Raw genomic sequence first — 11296 nt, 5'->3', positions numbered from 1 at the left:
TTCTTTGTGAAATGTGAAAATGAGAAAACTCATTTTTGCTGTTTGAAAGAGTCACACTCTAGCTGAGCACAGTAGTGCATGTCTGCAATCCCAGCAGCTCAGGAGGCTGAGACAGGAGGATGGCAAGTTCTAGGATAGCATTAGCAATTTAGCAAGGCTCTGAGAAAGTCAGCAAGACCCTGTCTCAAAACAAAAAGGGCTAGAAATATGACTCTGTGGTTAAGTGCCTGTGGATTCAATTCCTGGCACAAAAAATAAAAATAAAAATAAATGTCTTTGGCTGGGGTTGTAGCTCAGTGGTAGAGTGCTCGCCTAGCATGTGAGAGGCCCTGAGTTTGATCCTCAGCACCACATAAAAATAAAATAAAGATATTGTGTCTATCTACAACTAGAAAAAAAAAAGTCTCACACTAATAAAAGAAGGACATGGAGATGTGAAGATTGCTGAAAGCACCTCAAACTCTAGAACTCAATGATTCTATATTTGGATGGAGAAAACATGGGAGATGAAAGACCAATATCGATTTTACATTTCTCCAAAAGTTATCACCTTAAGGTTTGCTCTGTGATGAGTGACAAAAACATGTGGGATGCCTTAGGGTTATGATTCATCTAAACAAGCATGTCAAAGAAGTCCCAGCTTCTCTGCCAACCCAGATGTGTAGTTACTGGTCTACTGAAAGATCTGGGCGTGGATTCCAAGGCCAGGCTTGCAGTGATAAAGAAGCCTGAGGTCTGTCAATGTGTATGGCAGTGAGAATGTGCTCTTTATGATGAAAATATCTCCTTGAGGGTGATTGAACTTTTTGCTCCTTTACTTAGCTCCCCATTTTGAAATATTAAAATTAAAATATTTTTCTTCTAAAACACAAAATGACAGAAATAAAACATACTTTTAGAATCTCAGGACTTTTGTTTCCTAATGCTTTATATATAGCTGTTCTAATGAAGTGTGTCAGCAATTTTGAAAATCTATTTGAACTCTGCAAGAGTCATGATTCAAAGAGAGAAGAGCTTTATGTTCAGAGAGCTGATTCTGAACTTGACTGCAAGCCAATAGATTAGTATTGGGTTCATTGTTCAACACCTGCTTCAACACAACCACTGTAACGCTCTTTCATATTGTTATGAGTCACCTAAAATTATATGTTTTTTTGTAATTAAAAATAAAAGGGGAAATGAACCTTAAAGAGTAATTTCTAATTTACCCCTTATTGTTTTGTAAGCCAGGAAACCTTTGTTATATTTTGTTTTCCATTTTTACTCAGGTATAATTGACAAATAGCAAGTGTATATATTCAAGATTTTCAAAATAATATTTTGATGTATGTATAAATTTTGAAATAAGTAGCCACAATCAAGTTATCTTGTTTTATGATAAGAAGACTTACACTCTACTTACTTAGCACATATTAAGTTTCTAATACATTATTATTATCTGAGTCAGCATGCTGTACAGTAGTTGTTCAGAATTTATAACTGCAAGTTTATCTTTTAGTTCCAATATCTTTATATTACCTATCTGTAGGTCCTTGGAGCAGTCCTCTTAATGCCTAAGACATAGCTCCATGATAAGTTGTTTTCCTTTGCAAACCACATGGGCTTATAAATTATGATTGGAGAAGAAATTTAACAGAGTAACTTAGTGCCTTAAATAGTAGTGTGTGTGTGTGTGTATGTATATATATATATATATATATATATATATATATATATATATATATATATATATAATTTATCTGTTTGCTAAAGGTTTATGCTAAGACCTGAGAACACAAAAGGTGAATTGCATTCAGAGTATTCTAGAAAATACAGTTAAGTATTTGGGGGAGAGGGTCAGTCTTATAGACACCTGCTCTCTGACCAGATAACAAGTGTAAATAGCTAGTATAAAAGAAATTCCTTTTTTTATGTGAAAATGATATACTAAACCTAAGTTTCCTATACCAGTAATGTATTTTTCTTTCTTTTTAAGTTTTATCTCAAGTAAAATTAATTACTAATGATCTATTAAATTATACACTATATTTTATTTTTGGAAGAGGTTCATTTGCAAAATAACTCTTTAGGCAGGGCAAAGATGCATAAATTATGATAACATACCAGGCACTACTGAGAGGATACCTGGATGAGCTTTTTAAGACATTCATTATAAAAACTAAGTCATGAATTTCTGATAATCACAGTAAATTTATAAGAATCAAAGCTAGTTAATTTTTTTCTAGCATTTATATCTTAGAAACCTGAAACAGCATGCAAAAAAACCACTACATTATAATGTATTTGTAATTTATTTGTCTTCATATTCAGGTGGTAAATTCATAAGGGCAGGCACCCGTTTAATATGTTGATCACTGAATCCTTTGGATTTGGAAAAAATACATTGGATCCTAAAGAACTACTTTTTAAGTAAGAAGATGACTGGCTATTCTAGAAATTAAAGCAAAGGAAAACAACCCAAAGAAACAACTCACATGTTGGCAATCCCAAGAAATATCCTAGGGTCTGGACAATCAATTTTAATTTTACTGTTGTGGAAAATGAGACTATGGAAAATGAATATTTTTAGGATAGTAGTAATTACTGGATAATTAGGCTATACTTTTTATGGTAGGAATACAAATATAAATTGACACAGATATTTATTATGGACCAAAGTTTTATGTTTAAGAACTCTGATTTTGGATGAGTCTTATCTGGCTTCAAATATCTGCTTATTTGCCTTCATAAAATGGCTAGCTCAGTAATATCAGTCAAATCATATATCCTTGTAAATCTCCAATCTCTCACATGTAAAATAAAAATAAGAGTATCTTCCTCTTAGTATATTTGAGAAAATGAAATGAAACACACACACACGAGCACACACACACACACATATACATAAACATAACGTAATGTATATGTGGTATATATGTACATATGTGTATACAAACACACACGTAGTGATTAAACTTGGAAACAATAGGTAGTAGCTGTTATTAACATGACAAGAAAATTTAATTTACTAATAGATTATATATTCAAGTTTATTGGAAAAGTATTACTTTATATAAAGTACTTTATATAAGTCTGATGTATAGAGAAAATTGAGTTTGAAATATTAGAAGCCAAAAGAAATACAAGATTACTTAGAAACAAAGATTTTTAATTTCTGAGATTATGATGCCAATGAGAAAATAGAAATGTGTTAGTAAGACATAGTGTGCACATTTGCCAAAAAGTGAATAATCACTTTAGGTAACAGGTCCTAAAGTTTTTGAGAGGTGAATACTTTGTTTTCTTACTTCTAAATGAACATAATATTTTGTCCCCACCCTTCCCTGTCTCCTCGGTAAATAGATATGTAGACACCGAAAACAAATATAAAAAGAGATTGACATAGCAATTAGTACAATGCTCAGCACATCAGTGACAACAACAATAATCAGTGTGATAATAAAGCACTCCACAAACATGTTTATCCAATTAAGGTTAAATATATAAGGATATATATATCATAGTCCTGATATATATATCACAGTCCAGATGAGACAGTTATAAATCCCACAGGGAAGCAACTACTACATGCAGAAATACTATTGATTATATTAATTTATCTTCAGGGACTCATTTTAATTTCAAGCTGATGAAATCCATTTCTCTGTAAAGCTAAATTGATGAAATATCACAAAATGAGAGTTAGAGCTGAGCATCACCTCAATTGTGTCAACAGAAATGGGTTTTATGGAGTACTCATGCAAGGACAATTTCTTCCTGCTTTTGTCTTCCTGTCACTTTGATAATTGTATCTGGGAGAAAATATTGATTGTGTAAATTTTCATCATTATTTTTTTTTTCCCTTGCTGGGGATGGAACCCAAGCCTCACACATGCTAAGCAAGGGACTAGTAGCCACTGAGTCACACTCTCGGCCCTGACTGTGCAGGACAGCATGGAGGCAAACTTATCTAATGCACAATTTCCATTACTTACATGATGTAAACCACACACCACAATACACAGTCAGGGAATAAAAGTTGCTTGGCTGTTATGATTATGATACTGTACTTTGTTCGCTTTGGGTCCTACTTAAGACAGAAACTGGCAGAAAACAAAGTATGACAATTTGCATATGCTTTGTTTTTATTTTATTTTCTATAATAAAAGAACCTATAAAATATGAATTACTCCATAGAAAGTTTCCTGAAAATGGAAGCCTGAAATAATAAAATATGAAGAAATATCTCATCTCTTCCTATCCTGGGAAACACATTAGATAGTGTGGGTCATGTTGGAACAGATGAAGTCTCAGTCTGAAATTGCTGGAAATTTTTCTAATATTTGTTTTTGCCCAAATAGGAAAAAAAAAAGTTTTTGACTTAATTTACATGACACTGCATTGCTTTGTCATGGTGAGAGTTCTGACATGGGGGCTCTTAGTAGACTGAGGGGTCAAATAAATCTTGTTTGTGACTCAGAGCAGAGAAGGAAATTGAACAAACCTCCAGTAACTGATGACACCCATCATGTGTCTGCTGTCATTGTAAAACTGACACAGGATGTTGCAGTTTCACCATTTTCTTCCATCATTCAACAGAGGACGACTGATTTTTCTTAGTGCAACAAACTTTTCATTTTCCTTTATTACATGCATGCTAACAGCCTCACCACGTCCCTGTTTTTGTGAACTCCTTTTGGAAACTGCAAAGGCAATTGAGATTTTTGAAATGACAGAAAGTTTCTTTGCCAAGCAAAGTTTTGACTGTAAGAAAAGTATGGGCCATCTGTGATTTTGGCAACAAGATTGCTTTGCTGATTTTGAAAAAGAAACTCTTCTGTCTTTGTAACCCATGGGTATCAACTGCTATGAAGGATATTGCCAGCAATCATCAAATAAGTCTTATTCACTGGCTTAAAAGTCACCAATTAAAGTTTTGGGAAAAATAAAGTTTTCTACAAGATAGAGGATCTATAAATTCATTGAAAAAATTGTTATGGGTATTCAAATGAAATGCGAGCATAAGTTTTACTGTTTAGGACAAGAAGAATATTTAATGTGCAGAGCAGTTTGACAATTAGAAGTTCACCAAGTACTTGGATTATTTACTAAACAATATGAGCCACACAAAGAGAAGACATGTTATTTTATTAATCAAAATCATCAAATCAGCTGCCTCAAGTGGTACCTGAGGTCATTATTTCACCAATCTGCTATTTTACAATGGAGTATTGATGGCCACCAATACTGGATTTTCCTGTGTTATAGGAAATCATTTTTAGTAGCAAAACTTCTTGATTTCTCTGCAGTTAAAAATGAGGATATGGGATTAGTTTTAAACCTATCTGCAGCTTATTGTTAGGTGACTTAAATTTGATTTGAATATTTCTCTTCCTCTAGTACATCTCAGAGTAATAATGACCTGAAACTTGTTGAAAATAATCTTGTGAGCAAATGAGACACTGCAAGTCAAATTTCTTTAATGAGCCTTGTAAAATTCTGTTGATCCTTAATGCATGAACATCAATGTCCAAGAAGGAAATTTTGCAAATTTTTTATGTGTATGTTATTTTTTAATTTATTTTGTCAGTAGAAAGAGGAATTGATAGCAAATGAATATAAAAACAAAATGCATTCTTGCCAAAGAAAGAATTCTGCCGAAAATTCAGCTTATCTTTGAAACAAACATTATTGGCTTTTCAAAATGATGTAGTTTTTAGCAGGATTGAGGTTTAGGATTTATTTTGCTTACTTTATTCAAGTTTATTTAAATGCTCTAAAAATGAGAGCAGTAGAATTTATGTTTGTGATGAGAGCTTTAAATCCATGTGAAAAAACTAAATCTGTAACACAGTGAAATAAACACATACGAGTATGCTCCCTGTCCTGGAAAATATTTTCTCTAATCTTTGCCTAGTTAATTATTTTATGTAAATTTTAAATAAATCATCCCCTTCTGGAGAAAGTGTTTCTTGCTTTTCCTATCCATGAAAATTCACCAATTTACATTTCCACACGACCACAAACAAGTCATCAGAGCAAGTATTTATTTATTCATTTATTTTTGTGTTGCTGAGTATCTAACCCAAGGCCTTGTGCATGCTAAGCATTTACTCTAACGCTGAGCTGTACCTCCTGCCCAATAGCACTTAGCATAGTTGCAACCTTACATATTTGTGTGAACTCGGTAAATAACTTCATCTCTTGTGTTGACTTGCATTCCCATGAGAAAAAAGTCCTCTGCCTATTTTGCTTTGCAGTTGTCTTTCCAGAAGTAAGTGTGCCTGCACACTGCAGGAAAGTGCCAAATCTTTGTTAAAGAATAAAGACAAATCAAACTGAAAGATCCTTGAGGTTAAGGAAAAAGTCATGGCTCTATGATAGAGAAGACTTTCCATGTTTGAGACCATCATTTGGCTCAGATTCTAGAAAGTTTTAGGAAAAGGAAGAGAGAAACTCAGGAGAATTGTCAACCAACTTTGACCAGATAATTTTGTTAAGCCATTAAAATTGGGATCTACTATAATATTCTTATGTATTTTATTATTATATATACATTAAAATATATATAATACATATAAGAGATACATTTTATTTTCTACAAAATTTAAAGATTCAAATGTTCTTTAATGCATCATTATTTTTCCATATACAGTCTAAATATCTGATGAAATAAAATCTTACATAATTATCTCAAATGAACATGGTCCTGACTTGCTCTCCTCAAGATTCCATTTCCGTGGTTCTTAAGAGACACACTCCTTTTCTAGCTACTTACCAGGGGTCATCAAAGTTAGAAAACTTTCTCTTTAGTCAATAGAAAAATGTTTATTTTTTTTCCTTAAAGTATGAAGAATTTGAAAAAAATTCTCATCTAAGCTTGTTAACATGAACAGATTTTTCTAAGACATAAAGAAATAATTTTGTGACATTTTTTAACTTTTTACTAAAACTGAAATGGCTGAAACCATTAAAATAAATAAGGTGCCAAGACTGGAAAATCACTGACAGCTAATTACTTTGATAATTTGGCTCATAATTGCGTGATTTTTACCATATTACAAACAGTAGGTGACTTTGCCAGCTGGGCTTTTACTGTGTATTCAAGATGTGCAATTATTGGAGAACTACCATAAATCAGAAATGATCTGGACATGCAGCAGTGAGCAAGGGTGCCCAGCACCTTCTGCAAGATGGGGCATTGTGCCCTGTTTTATCTAATACAAAGGTAATGGCTGCTTTGCTAAACGCCCATTTCACCCTGTTTGACTTAAACACAGCTGTTATTACAAGAAGCCTCAGATCATTACTAACTCTTATGACAGCTTAATCATGCTAGTACAGTCCTTAGATGGAGAATTCAAGTGACATTCTTAAGTCTACTTAATTGTTAATAACGGAAGACACACCTCAAGGAGAAATCCTAGAGATGTAACAAGAAATAATTATTCCTCTCTGCTCACAGGCCATCAGAATTGATTCATGTTTACTTCCAATAGTTTCCTCCACCACATGGAATCCTCAACTTCTAGGTGAATGTTTCTGATCATACTGAATACACATAGGAAGTCTGAGAAGCCACACGGACTCATCAAGGCCATAGTCTCTACCATAGTTACGTGTGGCGAAAAATAGGGTGATTTTGATGAATCCATCACTGCCAACTTCAAAAGCTCCCATTTTCAAAAGCAGTTATCAAATATTATAACAATATTATTAAATTATATATGTTTGCAATCTATCAATAAAATATAATTTTTGGCATTTAATTTATAAAATATTATCTAACCTATTCATGTTTATTTAAAATGAATATTGTACCTTACTGAAAATAATAAGTCATATGATAAAATTAGTAAGAATAACAGTGACAATAAAAGGTGTCATTAGCAGATTCTTAGTGGATCTATTTAAATATGCTTTCTAGCTATTTTAACTGCATTAGCACAAAAATAACAATGTTTTGCATTGACATGATTATTTACATATTCACTCAAGGTAGACTAACTGCTAAAACCCCAAGACTTCAGAGACTTAACAGTACTTATTGTATGTGTCCAATAGGGGTGTTCTTTATCAGTCAACTTCTATCTTGGAAACCCATTTTGCAAGTCCTTCAAGTGTTCCCCATTTATCCAAAAAGCAGATTCAGAGATTGGGTATATGCCTATGGGGCATTATTTTACTGGACAAGCCTGGAAGTATTTATTGCCATTTCCATGCATGATCTGCTGGACAGATGATAATCACAGGGCTACTTCTCTTTTAAAAAATTATTTATTTATTTATTCTAATTAAGTATGTATGATAGCAGAATGCATTTTGATTCATTGTACACAATTTCAGCACAACTTTTCATTTCTCTGGTTGTACACAATGTAGCATAGCACCATATGTGCAGTCATACATGTACCTAGGGTAAGGATGTCCATCTCATTCCATCTGTCCTGCCCCCATGATCCTTCCTCTCCTCTCCCTCCCTCCCCTTTGCCCAATCACAGTTCCTTGGAAAACTTGGAATGGAACTACCATTTGATCCAGATATCCCACTCCTCCGTCTATACACAAAGGACTTAAAATCAGCATACTATAGTAATACAGCCACATCAATATTTATAGTAGCTCAATTCACAACAGCTAAACTGTGGACCCAACCTAGATGCCCTTCAGTAGATTAATGGATAAAGAAACTGTGGTATATATACACAATGGGATATTACTCAGCATTAAAAGAGAATAAACTTATGGCATTTGCAGGTACATGGCTACTTCTTATTATAGATGGGAAAATGAATTGGCTTTGATGAATCTTCCAGGTTCATATTTGTCACTGAAAAAATGATAATTAGAAAATAATACCATCTTCCTGAATCAAACAATTGAGAGTCTAGGTGTTGTTTACAATCAGGTGTGGCATTTCTGGCTGTGATGATGTAACTGGAACTAGACTCAATGTCCCATAAAGAAAAGTGGATAAAATATATGAATAAACTGGTTGTGAATATTGGCTGACATGTTAGTTAGGATTGTGAACCTTGAAAAGAGAGGACACAGTTAATGGCACCTCTTTTCACATCGTCAGTTGCCCAAGCACAGGAGTCAAACTTGACAGACGGCTTTCATTCCCTGTTCCTAGTTACAAACAATTCCATAACAGAATTTGTTGATTCTCCTCTTTAAAAAGCTCTTCATTTCCCCTCTTCTGAGTGTGCCATCTGGAATTACTTCAAAATTGTCCAAGTTGGTCTCCCAGACTCAGGCTTGCCCTTCCATAATCCATTCCTTACTCTTCAGCTTGAATGGTCTTCATAAAATACATGTGATCACATAAGCCTTACTAATTCCTTGCAATGGGTCCCCATTTATCCAACATAGAGTGTTACTTCTTTGCCACAGTTTATAATGTCCTACATGACTGGACTTATAACTACCTCCCTAACATCATCACTAACAAATGTTCTTCTGATTGAAAAGGAAAAGGAAATGATAAGGTTTCACTGATAACATGTTAGCATCCTAGATATGCAAAGCCAAACAGATTTTGAAATCAGAATCTGCCTTTAGATTGTACAAGAGTTTATACAAAGAACCTAAAATTTTATAATGTCATGTATGGCATGGATTTTTAAAAACTCTATTTGTGTAAGTAAAACAATCATAAAATGCCAGGTTACCTAACAGAATTATTAGGCCTCTATTTAGGTCTTCTTGATGTGTAATATGTTTGGTTATCAAGTTTGTGATTTTTATATGTATGTTCTGAATTGAAGCCTAAGAAAAGCCCTCTTTTCCAAGGAAATGCTGTGAGCTTAAAATAATTTATTTTTCTTCTTTTTTTATTAAAGGAAAAAGATCCATTTTTGTTTGTTGGTTTTGGGAGCGAGTGGTCAAAACATTCCTTGCAATATCAAATCATAGAATGGCTGGTGAATCACAATTGGAGAGAGAGAGAGAGAGAGAGAGAGAGAGCGAACGAGCGAGAGAGAGCTAAACTGCTAACATACAAACATATCTGTGAAATAATTATTTTGCTTTTTATTTTTTAATATAAAGGTATTATTTTGTTTTAATGTTCACTGATATGTACTGCTATATTAAATGTGTGTGATATAAATTTTTGGAAAATGGAATATTTTATACATCTCTAAAATTAATAGTTACTTTTGTAGGTAAACAAATAAATCTTTTAAAATAGTATATAATTTAATTATTTTTAGTGACCCCTGTACCCTCAATATTAGTTCATTGTGTAGAGAGGACAAGGAAAAAAACTTTCACTGAAATTGTTATTTCTCTTTCCGTCTTTCCACATAAATATAAAAGAAAATATTTTGAGTACACATCTTTTGTCTTCTTTTATGTTTTTTTAAGATTGATTTGTTTTTTTTATACCTTTATTTTATTTATTTATTTTTTAATGTGGTGCTGAGGATCAAACCCAGTGCCTTGCACATGCTAGGCGAGTGCTCTACTGCTGAGCCCCAAAGCAAGCCCCTTCTTTTATGTTTTTAAACTCAACATTTATCAGATTCTACCAATACGCTGATTGATTTCATAAACCAGAAAAAAAGTCTGCTCATTTTCTGTCTGCTTGTTAACTGTGAGGATTAATACACCCACTGAAAAAATGTCCTGTGCTAGGCATTGGGACAGATAGGAAGGTAAATGGCTAAACAAATTCTCTTCTTTGTAATTTAATTTCAATGGTAGCATGTGTACAAATAGAGTCAAGATTTCTAAGAAACAGGTGTGTAGCAGGGTATTGATAGGAGTGGTCATGGAAGAAGCCTGGAAATGACCAGGAGAAACATGGAAACAATGTAAGATCCAAGGAAACACTTCAAAATATGGTACAGCAAATGAATTTCTGGATAGAACTACAAAGGCCCCGAAAACAAAGCAAAAATAAACCAATGGGATTACACCAAGTTAAAAAACTTGTGCACAGTGAAAGAAGCAAACAAAGGAATGAAGAGACACCTACAGAATGGGGAAATGTATGTCCCAACTATTCATTTGACAGAGGCTTAATATCTAGAATGTGTGAAGAACCCAAAATTCAAAACAAAAACAAATAATCTAATTGAAAATGGGAAAATAATCTGAAGTCATCTCTCAAAAGAAGAAACCCAAATGGGCAATAAGTATGTTTTTAAACGCTCAATTTCACTAGTCATCATAGAAATGCAAATCAAAACTACACAGAGATACCACTCCATACCATTTAGAATGGCTATTGTCAAAACAAAAACAAAAAGTAATGAATGCTATTATGCATGTAGACAAAATGCAACTCCTACATTCTATTGTTGGAAAT

General features: G+C 33.3%; 1 non-coding gene across 1 annotated transcript; it reads left to right on the top strand.

The window, feature by feature from the left end:
• The first annotated feature begins 281 nt into the window (after window positions 1–281).
• On the top strand, window positions 282–354 carry Trnaa-agc (transfer RNA alanine (anticodon AGC)). Its single transcript has one exon. It is a non-coding gene; the product is annotated as a tRNA-Ala (tRNA).
• The last annotated feature ends 10942 nt before the right edge of the window (window positions 355–11296 follow it).

Source organism: Marmota flaviventris, chromosome 5, assembly GCF_047511675.1.
Source record: "Marmota flaviventris isolate mMarFla1 chromosome 5, mMarFla1.hap1, whole genome shotgun sequence".
NCBI lineage: Eukaryota > Metazoa > Chordata > Mammalia > Rodentia > Sciuridae > Marmota > Marmota flaviventris.
This window is presented reverse-complemented; position numbering and strand designations above follow the sequence as displayed.